We start from the raw sequence: 17,482 nt of genomic DNA on the forward strand, positions 1-17,482 counted from the left end.
ATACTGAAAGGCCAAATGAAAAATACCACACCGACGCATGTGCAAACTCAATTCTCCCTTTACCATTTGAACTAAGGTCACAGACTTAAATGCTTAAGGGCAAGACAGGAAAGGGCTGGGTCCTGACTGGAGAAAGCTCATACTTGTTTTAAAGGGGACAGCTGCTACTGAATTCCAGCCATCAGCTGCCACTGGTTGTGCCCTAATTAGGGCACAGGGTACTAGATTTTAGGCCTTCCCAGAAAAGCTGAAAACCTAAATTTTTATGTGAAATTCCCCAAATTTTAAATTAGCAATACATTCAAAGATACCTGCACCCAATGTTTGTAGCAGCACTATTTACAATAGCCAAGACATGGAAATGACCTAAATGTCTAAGGACAGATGACCAGAAGGTATGATATAGATAGATATACACACACACACACACACACACACACACACACACACACATATATATGGGGGGGCAGAGAGAGAGAGGGAGAGAGGGAGAGGGAGGGAGAGAGGGAGAGGGATAGAGAGAGGGAGAGGGAGAGAGAGGGAGAGAGAGAGAGAGGGAGAGGGAGAGAGAGGGAGAGAGAGGGATATCTATATATATACAATGGAATACTACTCAGCTATAAAAAAGAATGAAATAATGCCATTTGCAGTAACATAGATGGACCTGGAGAATGTCATACTAAGTGAAGCCAGAAAGAGAAAGAAAAATACCATATGATATCACTCATATATAGAATCTAAGAAAATGAGACAAATGAACTTATTTACAAAAACAGAAACAGACTCACAGACATAGGAAACAAAATTGTAGTTATCAGGGGAGAAAGTAGGGATGGTGGAGTGATAAATTGGGAGTTCAGGATTTGCAGATACCACTACTATATATAAAATAGATAAATAGTAAGGTCCTACTGTATAGCACAGGGAACTAAATTCAATATCTTGAATTAATAGCCTATAATGAAAAAGAGTATAGAAAGGAATATATACACACACACACACACATAACTGAATCCTATACTGTACACTAGAAATTAATACAACATTGTAAGCCAACTATACTTCAACAAACAAAAAATCTAAAAAAAAAAGGAAAAAAAATTAAAATATACTGTGTAGTCCAAAGAAAATGTTTCTGAGGGCCGTTTCAGCTTTGCGCTGTCAATTTGCAATCTGCAATCGGGATTACTAACACTTTAGTTGAAGTTCATTTTCTTGTGTCCTGTCTTCAGCAAAGCTGAAGGAAAGGTGGCTGGGCCACTACCAAGAGCCTGGAGATATAGGTATTCCGTTTCAATGCAGTCATTTCTTCTAAGCAAAATAAACCCAGGCCCTTCTTTAACCTCACCACACAGGACATGTTTATCTACATTTAAATCATCTTTCTGATACTTTTAAGTCCTGACGTTAAAGATACACAGTAAGAGTCTGACTCAACATGGGGGAAAATGGAAAGATCATACTATTTTAGAAAACATTAATCGTATACTATTTTAGAAAACATTAATGTGTGAGATCTGTATTTAAAAAAAAAATCACAAAGCTTACAGTCTTTTAAAAAAAGGCTTGAAAAGATTTGCAAACATACCATGGGCTTGACTGGATGGGCTCACCAGAATAAAGATTCAAACTGCCCCATATTTATTTATTAAACAAACATGTACTGAGTGCCTACTGTGCACCAGACAATTCCAATCAAAATCTCAATGAAGATGTTATTTTTGTGTGTGAGGGGAGGAGGTAGTTTGGAAGTTGCCAAAAAGAATTCTAAATATAAACAAAAAGAAGACTAAATCAGTAAAAAGGGGAAAAAACTCAAAATGAAAAATTTTCTAATTATAAGTAATGTATACTTAATGTATTGAAGAAAACACAAAACTAAACAAAAACAAAAAGGAGGTATAAAGAGAAGGTGAAATCATCAACAATCCAGCCACCCAGGGAGAGTCACTTTGTCACCTTGACTTTGATATCCTCCAGATCTTTTCTCAAGACATACAATCACACATTCTTCTCTCTTTTTACAAAAATGGAGGCATATTATAAATGCTGCTTTATAATCTGATTAAAAAAAAACTTCAGTGTTATGTACATTGGCTTCATGTACGGTATCCGTTAGAAATCCACTTTTATTCTTTCCTCAATAAATAACCAATTGAATATTCAATAGAAGATCCCCACTGGTTCGCAAAGCCAGCTTTGTCACATATAGGCCTGTCTTTCTGGGTTATTTTATTCCATTGACTCATCAGCCAATGCACATTGTGTTAATTACCTGAGCTTTATTTATAATAAATCTTAATATCCAGCAGTACAGGTTCCTCTCCTGATCTCCAACACTGTTTCTAGTCTTCATCAGGATTACCTGGAATTATTCTTGGCCTTTCATGCTGTCATAGAGCTTTTAGTATTAGCTTGTCAAGCTGCATGAAAAAACCCTGTTGGGAGTTCGATTAGAAAGGCCTTGAATATATAGATCAAGTTGGAGAAAACATCCTTATGATAATGAGACTTTCTATGCATTTAACAGGGTAAATTTCCCAATTATTTTAAGAACTATTAAAATCTCTTACAATGAAATTTAAAAATTTTCTATGTAAACTTCTTGCATAGTTTATTAAGTCTATTACGAGGTACCTTCTGTTTTTTTTATTGTTGTGATTGTACATGTAAGCTCCTTAAGATTACACTTTCCAACTGTCTGCTATTGTACTTGACTTCTGTATGTTGATCTGCAGCTGAAAACCCTGTTAAACCCTCTTATCAATTCCAATAATTAGTCTCCGTATTTTCTTTAGACTTTCTACATATACATTTACCCCCTTTTCTTCCTTATTTCCAATATCTCATCTATATTATTTTCCTTGTCTTATTGTTTGGGCTGGAACCTCCGGTAAGTGTTGAATATTGTAAAAACATTTTTGTGCTACTCTCAATTATAAAAGAAACAGTTTTCATGTTTCGCCACTGAGAACAATATTTACTGTAGGTTTTTTGTAGACACAATTCTAATTTTTCTAAGAATTTGTATCATGAATGATGGCTGCTTTTTCTGCATCTAGTGAAATCTGTCATATGCATTGCTCTCCTTTAACATATTAATGTTGTAAATACTACTAATAGGCTTTCTTGGTTTACAATGTTGTATTAATTTCTAGTGTACAGCACAGTGACTCAGTTATATATGTGTATATACACACACACACACACACACATATATATTCCTTTCTATACTCTTTCCCATTATAGGCTTTCATCAACTTTGTGTGATGTCATGATTCTTTTTCTACATTGCCAAATTTGGTTTGCTAACATTTAGTTTAGGATTTCTGCTTTTATGTTTGAGTGAGACTGATTTGTAATTTTCCTCTCTTTTATTGTCCTTATCTGGTTTTAGTGTCAAGTTATAATAACTCATAAAATGAGTTGAAAATGTTAATACTCATTCAATTCTTTAAAACTGGAATTATCTATTTCTTAAATTTTGAAGGAATTCACCTGGTAAAATATCTGGACCTGGTACTTTCTGAAGCAGTGGTCCAAATTCTTTAATAGGGTCTATTCAGGTTTCCTATTTATTCTTAACTCAACTTTGCAGTTTATATTTTTTTTTTCACCTAAGTTTTCAAATTTATTAGCCTAAAGTTGTTCTTAATAGACTTTTATTAGTCTTTTAATTTCCACTGAAATTTAATCACATCTTTTTCATTACTAGTATTTCAATTTCTAATACTTCATTTCCCCCCTTGATTATAACCACTTTTATTCTCGAAAATTTATTTCAAAAATCTTAATCTGAGCTATTTAAAAAATCCTTTCAACTATACATTTTCTGCATAATTTATTTATATCCTTTTATTTCTCTTCTCTATTTTCCTCAAGTTTATTAATTTGTTCTTTATCTAACTTTTTAGCTAAATGCTTAACACATTCATTTTCATCCTTTCTTCTTTTCTAATATAAGCTGCAAATTGCTCTATGTAGGTATGCCCTACAACTTCTGGAATGTAGTCTTTTAATTAGCATTCATTTATGATATGATCATATTCAATTTATGAATAAATATTCATAATGATCCAGTTTCATAAATGTTCTTTGCATGTTTGATAAATATAGACATCCTCTCGTTATTGAGTTCAGTGTTCAAATGTCCATTGGTTCAAGCTTGTCATTTGTTGTGGTCAAATCTTCTATATCTTTTAGTTTTTTATCCTTTCAGTCAATTAATTAATGAGAATGGTGGGTTAAGCTCTCCCTTTATGATGGTGGATTTATCAATTTCTTTTCAGTTATGTTCATTTTGCATGATATTTTTAGGAACTGTATTGCATACATATAGGTTTAAAATTTTTATATATTCAATGAATTGAACCATTTCTCAATAGTCAGTCATCTTCTCTAAGAAATGCTCTCTGCCTTAAAGGTTTTTGATCTGATACCAGTGTATCAGCTCCAGCATTTTTCAGTGGGATTTGTCTGACATACCCCTTCCCTTCCTTTCACTTTTGACTTTACTCAAGTCTTATGTTTTAGGAATATCTCTTGTAAATAGCACATGAATAACATCTTTAACAATCTAGTCTTAAAAATATTTGAACATGATTATCAATAAATATGGATTAATATTTATCATTTATTTTGTTATTTGTTTCACTTTTTCTATGTTTCCTTTCTAAAGCTCTTTTATTGCCATCTTTGGGCTGATTTTTTTTCCACTCTTCTTTCTACTTTCCTTCTTCTAATCTGAAGTCTGTATCATCTTTTTCTATTCTTGCAGTGCTCACACTACAATTTTTAAAATGAATATTTAACCTAGTAAGTTTAAAGTTTTTCTACCTTTTTACCCCCCTCCAAAAAAGTCAAGACCAAAGAACGCTTTAATCGCATACGCCCCTCTTCCACTACATACCTGCCAATGCTTTCTAGGATTTAGTTTTGTCTTGACTTTTCTAAATCCTACAAATCATTCCCTTCTGTTGCTTATCTGCACCCACATGATTATCATTTCCTTTGTTCACATCCGCCTGTCTCTGGGGACTCTTTCCTGGGATCACGCCTTGGTCCCCAAAGAACATCCTCTGGAAGTGCTTTGGTGACGTTTTGTGAGTCGCAAGCTTTTTCAGTTGTCTCTATGCTTCAAATGCCTCTATTTCACCTTCAGTCTTGAAAAACAATTTCACAGAATATAGAATTCTAGGTCAAAAATGATTTTTGTTTCAGAACTTTGAAAAAAGCATTTCAGGATTCGATTTGATTTTTGCTGTGAATTGATTGGCTTTTTAAAGATGACACGTCTTTTCCTTCTGGCGGCTTTTAAGATCTCATTTAAGTGTTTGGTGGTTTGGAATTTACTACAATGTATTCACGATCTTTGGAAAAATTTATCCTGCTGGGATCTGGTGGGATTTCCTAAACCAGAGAATATATACTCCACTGATTTTGGAGAGTTGTCAGTCTGTTTCACTTTAATTCCTGCCTCCAGTGCCTTTTACACTGTTCTCCTGGAAGTTTGATTTTTCTTATGATATGTTTTTCTCTTTTCCTTATTTGCCAGGATCCTGCTGAAACTCTGATATATTGCCACATTCCATTCCAGAAAAAAAAAAAATCCTAATTCACATTCCCACCAACAGTATAACATCATGTCCATTTCCCCATATTTGTACCAACATTGGGCAATATAGATCTTTGCCTACCTAACAGGTTAACAAGTTATTGCTCATTGCTTTTTTATTTCTATGTCTTTGATTGTAAGGGCAAACTTTATTTCAGATGTCTACGATTCATGTGTATTTCTACATATCCTTTGTCCATTTCTATTAGGGTGTGTAGCTTTTTTTAGTTTGTTTTTTTCCCTTGATTTGTAAGCATGATTTTATAATAAATACATTAACTGTTTATCTGAAAATGTTTTCTTCCCACATTATCATTTGTATTTTAATTTTGTTTACAGTATTTTTTTGGCTTTGTCAAAGTTTTTCCCACTTTTACTTGGTCAAATACATGTTTTGTTTTGACATTCTGATATAAAGCCTTTCCTCAGGTGAAAAGAAAAAACATCACTTAACATTATCATTTTCTTACAGTATTTTTATCTTATGTTTAAATCAAAACTCACAAACAAGTGGCCTACAGAGGTGCACATGAGGTAATACATTTTTTAAATTAGTTACCAACATTTTAAAGACTGGGAAAGATTTACATGAAAATGTGGACTTCCAGCTTTGCTTGAAAAATCAGAATATTTAATGCATAGGCCTGCATTTCCATAATGCAGGGCACAGAGTGGCTGAAATGGGTAGAAGCTACTGCAAGCCAGGTGGGAGAAGGTGAGAAACATTGGTCACCATGGAATTAATGAGAAAGGGTCACATTAAAGGGACACTTCAGAGACAGAAGCAGAGACAGGTTTGGTGGTCAACCAAAGACACGTGCAGAGAGGGTGAACTCCAATGATGGTGCTTCCAGCTTTGTTGATTAGGTGAGTGGAGGCTTGCTGGGGAACAGGGAGGGTGAGGAGAACTGGTAAGATAATGAGCCAAGCTTTAGACAGAAGGACCTATGAGATATCTGGAAGAAGCTGTCTAGGAAGCAAATGGAAATAAGGTATGGAGTTCAGAGAAGAAATGAAAACTGGAGATATATGCTGAGGCAACTCTGGCCAAAGGGCAAAAAGGGCCACGTGGAGCATGTTGAGGGACAAATGAAGAGGACTCGGGCAGAAGCAACACTGGGTTAGCAGAGAAAGAGTAGCCCAGGAGGAGTGGTCAGATGGGAGGAGTGATAACCAAGAAGGTGAAGTCTTGGAAGTCAAGGGAAAAGAGAGTTTCCAGATCATATGCCCGAGAGCATTAGTAAAGGCAGGAACAGGACAAACCACTAGAAGTTGACAATGAAGAGATACCTGACAGCACTTCAGAGGTGGCTTCATGGTAGAAGAACGAATGAGGGTGAGGAGGGCACAAAAAGACAGTATCTGTTTGAGGAACTCAGCAAAGACAAGGAGCAGAAAATGAGCAGAAGACAGCACGGGCGCTTCAGGGGAAACTACCCAAGTAGAGGACGACCTCCGTGTGTGTTTCTCCTCTGCCGCACTCCTGTTTCCCAGTCTCCACGGGCATGGGCGTGGCCTCACAGCTTCCTGCTGGGTGCCCTATTGTGCCTCTGTCCTTGATGACGTGCAATCACTGCTTTCTCCTCTGTGTTAATTTGTTTTTTGTTCTGTATCTGCTAGTTAGCACTTGTCTGTAACAAACATTCCTCTCAGGACTGTCACAATCATTTGGGATTTGTATCCCATTTCACAAGATATTAGGTCTTTCCCCCATTTTTGATGCATTCACTTAAGTTATGGAGGAAAACACCAAATATTCCCCTACAGTCTTTTCCAGTTATCAAAGACACCACAATGAAGTTCAAGTAACCATATACTGGTCTAGAGTCTTTCCAACTCCCCATCATGAGTCCAATGCCCACATCTAAATCAGGGGATTCTGAGTCTCCAGTGCTAGGGTCTTTTACAAATGCATAGGTTCCTGTTTCCCCCACATCTGAGAATCTGATGTAGATCTGGGGTGGGTGCCAGAGAATCGTATTCTTTTTAGAAAGCTCTGGGCGATTCTGATGCACAGTTCAGGTCTGGAAGTCACTGCTCTAAATCTTATTTTGTTGATTTACTGGTATGTTATAATGAAATTAGGAGCAAGAGTCTTACTAGAGTAATGGCAGTACTTCAGAGTTCTTGGAAGATGGAAACAAAATGCAAGTTCTGTGAGTGTAAGAGAGAAATTACCCTAGTTCCTTTTAACAAGAATCCTATAGCAACAGTGAAGGATTTGCGTGGGGAGTAAGCAAATTTCTAAGGCACTCAAGGCCCAAACTACCAAGGCAATTTATGAGAAGCCAATGCATATTAGCTCAATTATTCTCGCACCTCTGGAGGATTTCAAAGAGCAGTTCTCATGCCTTCTTTGTTTTCTTTTCTCCCTCTCTCTCTCTCTTTTTTTTTTTTTAAACTGCCTGCTGATCAACCTTTTCAGAGGGAAAAAAAAATCACCACATGCTTTTCATTTTTTATCTTCCACAAGTCCTTAGAGTTCACATAAAATGTACGTCATTTTGACGTGTGAAAAATAAAGTGAGGGCTTTGCAATGACTTGTGATCTTAAGATGATAAATCAGATTTCATACAGGCTCAGATTAAAAAAGGAACTAACTATGGATGCTACAGGCAAAGTTTAGAAGACTATGTAAAGTGATCTTCTAAATTTTGTTTTGCTTCCACAATATTTACTGATGATATAAATATCAAATGAACCAATCTAAAATACCGATTAATGAAAAGATCATAGAGCAGAAACTCCATTTTCATCCAACACATGTTGTTAACATGAAATTAAGAGAGACACCACCAGACATCACATGCTGCCCAGTGAGATGTGGTGGGAGATACACACTCCATCCACCACGACTCATTCTTGCACAAGAAACGGCGAACAACAGGGACCTGACCTCATCAAGCCCATGGATCTAACTACCAGTTGACAGGAAATACAGGGCTGGAAGAACATGTTACCACTGCCATGGAGATGCAGCCAGCCAAACCCCAAATGTGGGGAATTCCAGAGGACACTTGACCCAGTTTCTTCAATAAGTAAACAGCAAAAAAGAAAAAAAAAAACTGGGAAGGGTGTTCCCATCGGTTCAAAGAGATATTTATCTAAGGTAAAGAGAATCAACCAAATGCAATGCATATATAGACCAACCTTGTTTTGACCCAGATTTGAACAACCTAACTATAAAAGGATTGAAGAGATATTCAGAGAAATCTGAAGGCAGACTATATATCTGATGACACCAATAATTTCTTTTCTTTTAATGGCATTTTAATCATTAGGAAAAAAAAACTTTATCTTTTAGAGCTGTATATATTGAATCATTTGTGTGTAAAATAATATAATGTCCAGCATTGACTTTAAAATAATTGGGGAAGGGCAGGAAGAAGCAGTGGGGGTTTAATGAAGTAACAGTGGCCATATGTTAAAAATGTGACACTGGGTGCTGGATAAGTGGGTGTTTTTTGTACGATTCTATTGTTCTATGTATTTGGAATTTCTAATAAGTTACAAAATGAAAGTGAAGATTCTTTCAAAGAAGGCTTAATTTTTAAAAAGAAACACCATCATTTGATGAAAATATTCAAGAGCCTTTAAAAAGGATGTATTTTTTTTCTTTTAAACATTTGTGTTAATATCATCCTTCTTCCAAAGTCGCAGAACATAAATCTGGATTAAGCTGTTTGCTATTCTAGGTAATTTGCTAACTTTGGAAAGACATTTTATAAGGAGTGCAAAATTATTCTTTACCATGTTGTGGAACTTAGACATAATCTTTAGAATCATCTTTTCTAAGCAGATAGTAACTAAAAGGCAACCGAAATAAAAATGGTTCAACAGGTGATTGTAAAACTCTTGTCTTCCTTAAGCCTCAATAAACACACTACTGTACGTACAAGTAACTTCACCTGGAGATTCTTTAAACACAAGTAGGCCAAGTTGAAAACATAACTGATTATAGGTATAGGTACAGACACACACATCTCACAGACTCGAGTCACATTACCAGTCTGTTAAGTATGGAGTAAAAAATACAGCCTTGCAGTAAAAAGGGCCCCTCTCTAATAACTCAATCTGAGGAATCTGGCAGACTGAGATAAGGAGACTTTCCCACTAAGAACATAGAATCTGGGAAAAAGAAAAAACCCTGTTTAAATACACAAATGAACTCAAAAGAAATGGGAATACCAAGGAAATACCAGAATGGCAAGGGCAAGAGTAGAACCCAATGGGCAGACACCCTAAGGGCCGACGGAGAAGGTCAGAGGTACCCAGGCGAGGACTAAAGCTGGACCTGCCTGCATCCCAGTGCCCACCCAGCCCTGGGAGTAGACACTGCTCCATCATTCCATGAAAACCCCACTCTCGCTTGACTTGTCTAATTTTCCTTTGTTGAAAGCTGAGAATTCACCAGCCCCCAAGGCTCCACCAAAGCCTCCCATCACCCCCTATTTCATTATCCCAAGCTTCCCAGCTTCCGGGACGTGTGTCTCACAGAACCACTCCTCCTCCCTGTTGTTTCTGTCACCACCTTCCACATGCACCTGTTCAAGGTAAGACTCAGCTCTCGGTCACCTGACTGAAGCTGAGCTGTTTCCAGTCACAGTTCTCTATGCTTTTCCTAGCAACTTGCTCTATTCCTTTAGTTACACGCGGCCTTTCCACTTGGAGTTTGAGAATACTAGACACTCTTGCAGTACTTTGGGTGGTTCCAGTGGGGTCCCGGAGCAGGTGCAACGTGCTCCCAAGCAAACTTCCTCCCACCTGGAGCCCTGCCCCATCCCTCCCACATCCCCACCCAGGCTTGTGCCTCTCCCTGTTGACCATGTCTGTCTTCGTCTTTTCTCAGTGGCGCATGTCTCCCATCAGCTCTCCTGGCACCGAGATTCTACAAGAAGCTCAGTCCCTCCTCAGGGTTGTCCTCCACCCCTGTCATCACCCTCGCCCCCAGTCTGGCCCCGGGGTCTCCAGCTTCTACTCCAAAAGCCTGCTCTTCCCTGTCCACCTGGACCCATGCCTTCCACTCTGCTGGTGTCCATCCTAAAAACCCTTCCCATCAGAGCAAGGGTCAGTTTTTTCTCAGCCCTCTTCTCAAAACACAACTTCTCTAAAACAACACCACCACCACCAAAACCAAAAAAAAAACCTATAACTTTGCTGAGCTCAGGAAAAATAAAAGATTTCTTAGAAATGGAAGTAGGACCACGTTGCTGAGCAAGTGTGGGCTGCACACCTTTCTCTGGGAATGGCATGTCAGGCATCACACTGACGATGAGCTGTCACGGAGGGGGCAGGCTGGCAGCAAACTGGAATATCCCCAGGGAAGTGAGGCATTCTACAAAGGACAGACCTTACTCTTTCTGACCCTGAAGATGATCTCAGGAGAGGAGTTATAGGGACCCATGTGAACAGGAAATATGTATTTTTTTTTAACTCTGTCAAAAGCTGGGTATTCTGCTAATAGTCATACTCAGACCAGAGTCACCAACACATGTTCCCTGCACACCTGTGACACTCAAGCACTTGGCGAAGCCCTGCACGTGCAACAAAACTGCACTGGTCCCAAGGGACTCACTGAGGTCAGAGGAAGAGACAGCAGAGTTAAAGGACAACGTAAGTGCTACAATAAAGATGTGCCTCGGGAACTGCAGATGCCGAGAAAGGGTATGTCTAGTTAAACAAGGGAGAGAAACAAACTGAATTGGGAGGAGGGAGGTCCCCAACGAAGGGAGACATCAAAGCAGGGTCTGGAAGCATCAGGAGGATTCTGCCAGGAGGACTGAGGATGGGTGGGCACCAGGGACATGTCTGAGTAAAACCACGGGCCACTCCCATTGGCTCCCGGGACCCTGGTAGGGTAGACTGAGGCTTAGCGTTCAGGATGCATAGAAGAAAAGGGAGAGCGGAGGGGTGGGGCTGGAGGGAGAAGCAGAAGAGGTAGGACTTTAACCCACAGTCAACTTTACACCCTGAAGTAAAGGGTTTTAATGAGAGTGACTGAGAGCCAGGAGGGTCCCCAGTCATGCCTCACAAATACTGATCACTCACTGAGGCTTTTCTATTAATACGAAGACCTTGATTCTACCAAGAATCATTTTTCTCTTCATTGATTTGGTTAAAATGGAATAATTAAGAGCTGATACATTTGTGAAAGAGTTTAATCTAAAATCCTAGAAGCTCTTTGGTAGAATCAATAGTATTTAATTACTTCATTAAAAATCAGGTGTTTATAACAATTTGAAGTAATGTTTATACTGACTAGGTTAAAAACAGACTCCTGATCCTGACTAGTAAATGACGGCTTTAAACCTGCCAGGAAGACAAGAAAATAAGAATGGGAGGATGATTTAAAATTGACTACCAAGCTACAGTAATTAAGAGAGAATGATACTGACATAAGGACAGACAACTAAAAACAGAACTGAGAGTCCAGAAATACACCCTCACAGTGTCAACTGATTTCAACAAGGCTTCCAAGATAAGTAAATGGGGAAAGGATAGTTTTTCCAACAAGTGGTACTGGGACAACTGGACATCCACATGTACAAGAATGAAGCCGGACCCCCGTCTCACCTCATACACAAAATTAATTCAAAATGGATCAAGAACCTAAATGAAAGGCTTAAACTATGAAAGTCTTAGAAAAATACAGAGACACTTGTAAATCTTCGTGGACTTCGATTATGTAATCGTTTCTTAGCTACGACACCAAAAGCACAAGCAACGAAAAGAAAAAAATAAAAAACTAGATAAATTGGGCATCAAAATTAAAAACTTTAGTGTTTCAAAGGATACCACCAAGAAAGTGAAAAGGCAACTCTCAGGAGAAAAATTTTGTAAATTAAATAGCTGAGAGGGGACTGGATTTGAAAATATGTAATTAACTCCTACAACTCACTAATAAAAAGGCAACTCAATTAAGAAACAGATTTTTTAGGATTTGAATAGACACTGCTCCAAAGAAGATACACAAGTGACCAAGAAATATCTGAATAGATGGAAAATATCATTAGCCATCAGGGAAGTGGAAGTCAAAACCACAGGGAGACACCCAGTAGAATCGCCATAATTGAAATGCCAGGTAATCTCAAGTGTTGCCAAGATGTGAAGAAGATGGAGCCCTCACTCACTTCTGACGGAAATATAAACCGGTGCAGCCACTTTGGAAAACAAGCTAGAAACTCCTTAATATGCTAAACACAGAGGTATAAAAGTACCCAGAAACACCATTCTTAGGTATATACTTAAAAGAAATTAAAATAAATATCCGTTCAAAAACTGATACAAATGTTCACAGCAGCATTATTCATAACAGCCAAGTAGAGGAAACAACTCAAATGTTCATCAACTGATAAACAGATAAACAAGATGTGATATATCCGTAAAACAGAATATTATTTCACAATAAAAAGAAATGAAGTACAAGATGGACGAACTTTAAAAACATTATGTTAAAATCAAAAAGCCAGCTACAAAAAAAACCAGAACAATCATAGTGTATGATTCAGCTTATATGAAACGTCTACAACAGGCAGATTGACAGGAACAACACAAACTGGTGGTTGTCTAGGGCCGGGGGTGGGAAAGCTGTTGGGGGAAAATGGGTACGTGGTTTCTTTACAGAGTGATGAAGACGTTCTAAAATTGATTCTGCCGATGTCTGCACAGCTTTGTGAATATATAAAACCCACTGAATTGTGTATGTTAAATGAGTGGATCATATGGTTTACGAATTACATCTCAAGAAAGCTATTATCTGAAGGAAAAAGAAAAGTGAAAATAAGATGAAATGTTCTTTGGCGACATGGATGGGAACTGTCAATGTTCCTCGTTCTTGAATCTCTAAAACAAACAGGGAGAAAGGATGCTCTCCTCTGGCAGAAAATGCCTGAGACTTTTAAAGTGGGAAAAATGATCGGCTGAAATGCTGGCAAACTCTAAAAGGCTCCAAGGAATGCTATTCCTCATCATCTCACTAGATTCAGCCAATGCATTGATGAGATAGTTTTTCTTTTTTAATTTATTTTTTATTGACGTATAGTCAGTTTGCAACTTTGCATCAATTTCTGGTGTAAAGCAAAATGTTTCAGTCATCCACATACATGTGTATATATATTTCATATTCTTTCTCATGTAGGTTACTACAAGATATTGAATATACTGCTATACAGTAGAAACTTGTTGTTTAGCTATAGTTTTTCAAACATAGGCCTCCTAGTCCTACAGTTATCCTATTTAAATGTCATTGGTGTCTCTTGGCTCATTAGAAAGCCATATACTACTACAGGTCCTCAAAGTCTATTTAGACTAATTTTTACTTTTCTAAAAGTCTAGAAAGAAAAGATTTAATAAGCTAGAAATGGAAAAAGTAAAAAAAAAAAAAAAAGAAGTAAGAAAAAGGCCTCCTCACAAGAGGAATATCTATAAAGTATACACTTTTGTTATTAAACAGTATTTTGCTAAAATAAGGATAAACTTACATAATGCAACAATCTTATAGTCTTCCATAAGTTCACCTTACCTTGAAAGGAAATCCAGAAGCTGTTTTATTTTCAACCATATCTTACAAAGAAAGATTTGCTAACTGTTTCAAAAATGCTTTCTATTTAAGAGAAACCTGTACAAGTCGTTCTTGTAAATAATGAGAATTTCTTTTCCCCCAAGGGAATAATTCCTACTTCAGTGTTTCTAAGAATATACAGGGTTAAACCCGTGTAAAATAGATTTTCTCACAGCTGGGGGAGAGCAGGACGCTGCAAATAGGAAACCAGATAGCTGAGAGGTCAAAACACTACACTTCCAGGTCAGACTTCTGGTTGCAATTAAGTAAAATTCCTGCAAATATTTGTAAGGAAATCATATTTTTGGTGTCTCCTTTCAGGCCTTGTAACTTTTTTATTTTCTTTAACAGCAGCTTATAGTTATGGATATAGACATAATCTTTACTATTCACTCAAGACAAACAGAAACACAGTACGCATTTGTGTGCACACATACACCAATCTAGGACCCTGGAAGGCCGATTTGATCTCGGCCTCAAAGGTAAAAAAGACATCTTTTATAGGTATTCATTCTTTCATGTTGGAGATTGTGTGGAGCTAGTTTTGGTTTTGCTTAATGCAGACTTGGGTAATTTCCTCAAGACATTCCACATAATAGGTTAAGCCAAGTTTCCTATTAGCTAAATAGTTCACGATCAAATAGTTGAGATACATCTGAAGCTGACTGGAGTTTAGGCTCTAAGTAATAACAAATATAAACAAGCTGCACAATTAAGTGTAGCTAAGCAGGTATTAAATACGCCTCGACGCAACTCCTGGGAACAGCCCGGGGCTGCGAATGCATCACAAATGCCCACCTTGCTCAGAAACCTGCGGTGGATTCATTTGGAGACAATGTCAATGTCTCCTGTCCCAAGGGGGGCAGGTCGTCTCTTGCCCTGTTTATAGAAGTTATTACAGTGAATATAAAATTATTTTTGTTGTAAACAGCTGCAGTGGTAAGCTTCACAGTAACTACAAAATCCATAATTTTAGATTCTCCACTTTTATTCTACATAGAAGGGTGTCATGTGAGGGAATTTGAAAATCAAAGTGCTCCAGGTTTTAATCATCACTTGGGTTACTGTCCCCCAAATTCCCAAGATATTTAATTAGTAACACTCAGTCCCAAAGCATCAGACCACAGCATGTTACCCTACACTAGACAGAGCCTCTTCACTCGTCCTCCATACCCTTCAAAATCAAAGAATTCTTACAGATGCTCAATCAGTCAGATAACTACTATCTATTTTCTCTCTTGAGCTTCCCAATGGCTATTAATATTAGTGATGTGACACTCAATTACACAAATTTTAAAATCTTGGCATTGCGATCAGAGGGCCTGGCCAAAGGAAAAGAATTTAAAGGGAACAGACACGCTGGTGAATGCCATAAGCACTTCCCAGACACAGGAAGGCTATTGCTACAGTATAATGGACATAAAACTCCCAAGACACGTCCAGTACGTGCCAAGGTAAATAGTTTCCACTATACCATGTCATCCCACACGTTAAAAAATTATATGCAACTCCTGTGAGAAACGGCCATGGCTTTCTGGGTAGTGGGGGAGGTCGGGTAGGAGAGCTTTCCTCATTAGTTAATCTGTCAAACACAGGAGAGGGTACCACTCTTTAAGACTTTGGGATTTGCCAAAGTACAGCCTTGTAGAGGGTCTCACCATCTCCTGGTGTCCCCACCCCTCACTCCAACACACATACACACACACACACACAACACACACACACACACATTACGTGGCAGCTAAACCATTTTAACACTGTAAGGTTGGTGTCCCAAGGAGCACACTGCCATCATGCTGGGATAAACCACAATTTTCACTGGGTGAACTGGGGAGAGCTATAGGCCCCCCAGCCAGCTGTCACTATTAGAAATATTGTGACAGGACAAACAGATCACTAATCAAATGGTTTCTATTATCCTCTTGAAGGCAGGTGACTTTCTCACCCATTACTTTCTCCTCACTCTCTGAGCAGGGCAGGAATGCCAGGACACTAGATCTGACAGCCAAGCGGGACTTGTCTTTGGAATATCCAGTAATAAAGGGTCAGTCTTCATGGAGCTGGTAAATGGGCAGGGACCACCATTTAATGACAAAGATCTTTCTAGAACCCAAGAGTCCCAGGGAATTCGGTAACGTTGTTTTGAACTCCCCAGTTCCCGAATATGCAGAAATTTGGGAGCAGAAAATCTGCACGTAAATGTGAACCAGCCCAAGTGGACTCAAAAGGAAAAATGGAGTTGCATCACCAATAAAAAGCCCTGACAGAACTGGCGTTGTACTTTGCACCTCGGCAATGGCAACATAGACTTTAAGGGCAAAAAATCACTGTCTTTCTTCCAGGCGGGTAGGGGTGTTCGGGGGATGGGCAGGGTGGGACGGGAAGCAGTTTACTCACCCAGCGACCAGTAGGGTCAATCTAATAAGGTTTACACTAACATCGAAAAGGTCTTCTAGGTGGTTTGAATTGAAGTTTGAGAACCTCTTGGTGTGATGAAAAGGACCCTAACTTTTTCCAAAGCTTTGTATGTTTGAGGTTTTTAATTTCTTATAAAATTAAAAAACAAAAGATCAGTCATTGCAACTGTGGCAACGTCCATCACAGGTGACTGTAAAAAGTGGAAACGTGACACTTAAAAGTTTTGAGATTTTGTTTTTCTTCAGCAGTTAGCCAAGTCTCCCCAGTGTTTGAGGACGCAAGGCATCTTGTGTTGTCACTGATGCTTTAGCACACTTCTGGTAATAAGTATAAAACTTATAGCTTTACAAATTGCCCATTCCTGGAAAAATCGTCTCTGCTGAAATCATGGCACGTTCACCAGAGGGCCTGTGGGCGCTCGCTTCCATTATTGTCCTTTTAAGCTTCTCATGTGTGGATGAAAGCCGAGAAAATGTTTTGATGGGGGACATTATGGGAAGAAATGTAAGTAATAACCAGAGCTATTTAAACACATGTGTAAAAAGAAAACACATGTTTCCACTGTGCCCGAGGACAGATCGAGGGAAATCCATTTCTATTTGTAAAGGGGTGTGGGTAGGCAAAAAAAAAGTCTAAATATTAAGAATATTTACCAGAATGGCAGATCACTGAAAACATGTGCTGTTTTACTGTTTTAGAACCACACGAGTGCCCAGGTCCTCCTCTTTCATCCAGAGAAGTCCCTCCTTGGCAGTGTCTGCAAGTGCACCCAGCTTGGTCCCCATGGCTGGCACGGGCAGGAGCAAACGCCGACATGCCTGCGAATAGCTGACGCCCATCCCAAGGGGCTGTGGAGCTGGTTCTCTTGCTCCAGGGCCTGTGTTTTATC

At 38.5% G+C, this 17,482-nt stretch overlaps 1 protein-coding gene across 4 annotated transcripts in view; it reads right to left on the reverse strand.

Annotated features, from left to right (window-relative positions):
* SLX4IP (SLX4 interacting protein) overlaps positions 1–17,482 on the reverse strand; it is a 169,681-nt gene that overhangs the window by 27,869 nt on the left and 124,330 nt on the right. The gene's annotated exons all lie outside the window — the stretch shown is intronic.

The sequence above is a fragment of the Camelus ferus genome, chromosome 19 (genome assembly GCF_009834535.1).
Source record: "Camelus ferus isolate YT-003-E chromosome 19, BCGSAC_Cfer_1.0, whole genome shotgun sequence".
Lineage (NCBI taxonomy): Eukaryota > Metazoa > Chordata > Mammalia > Artiodactyla > Camelidae > Camelus > Camelus ferus.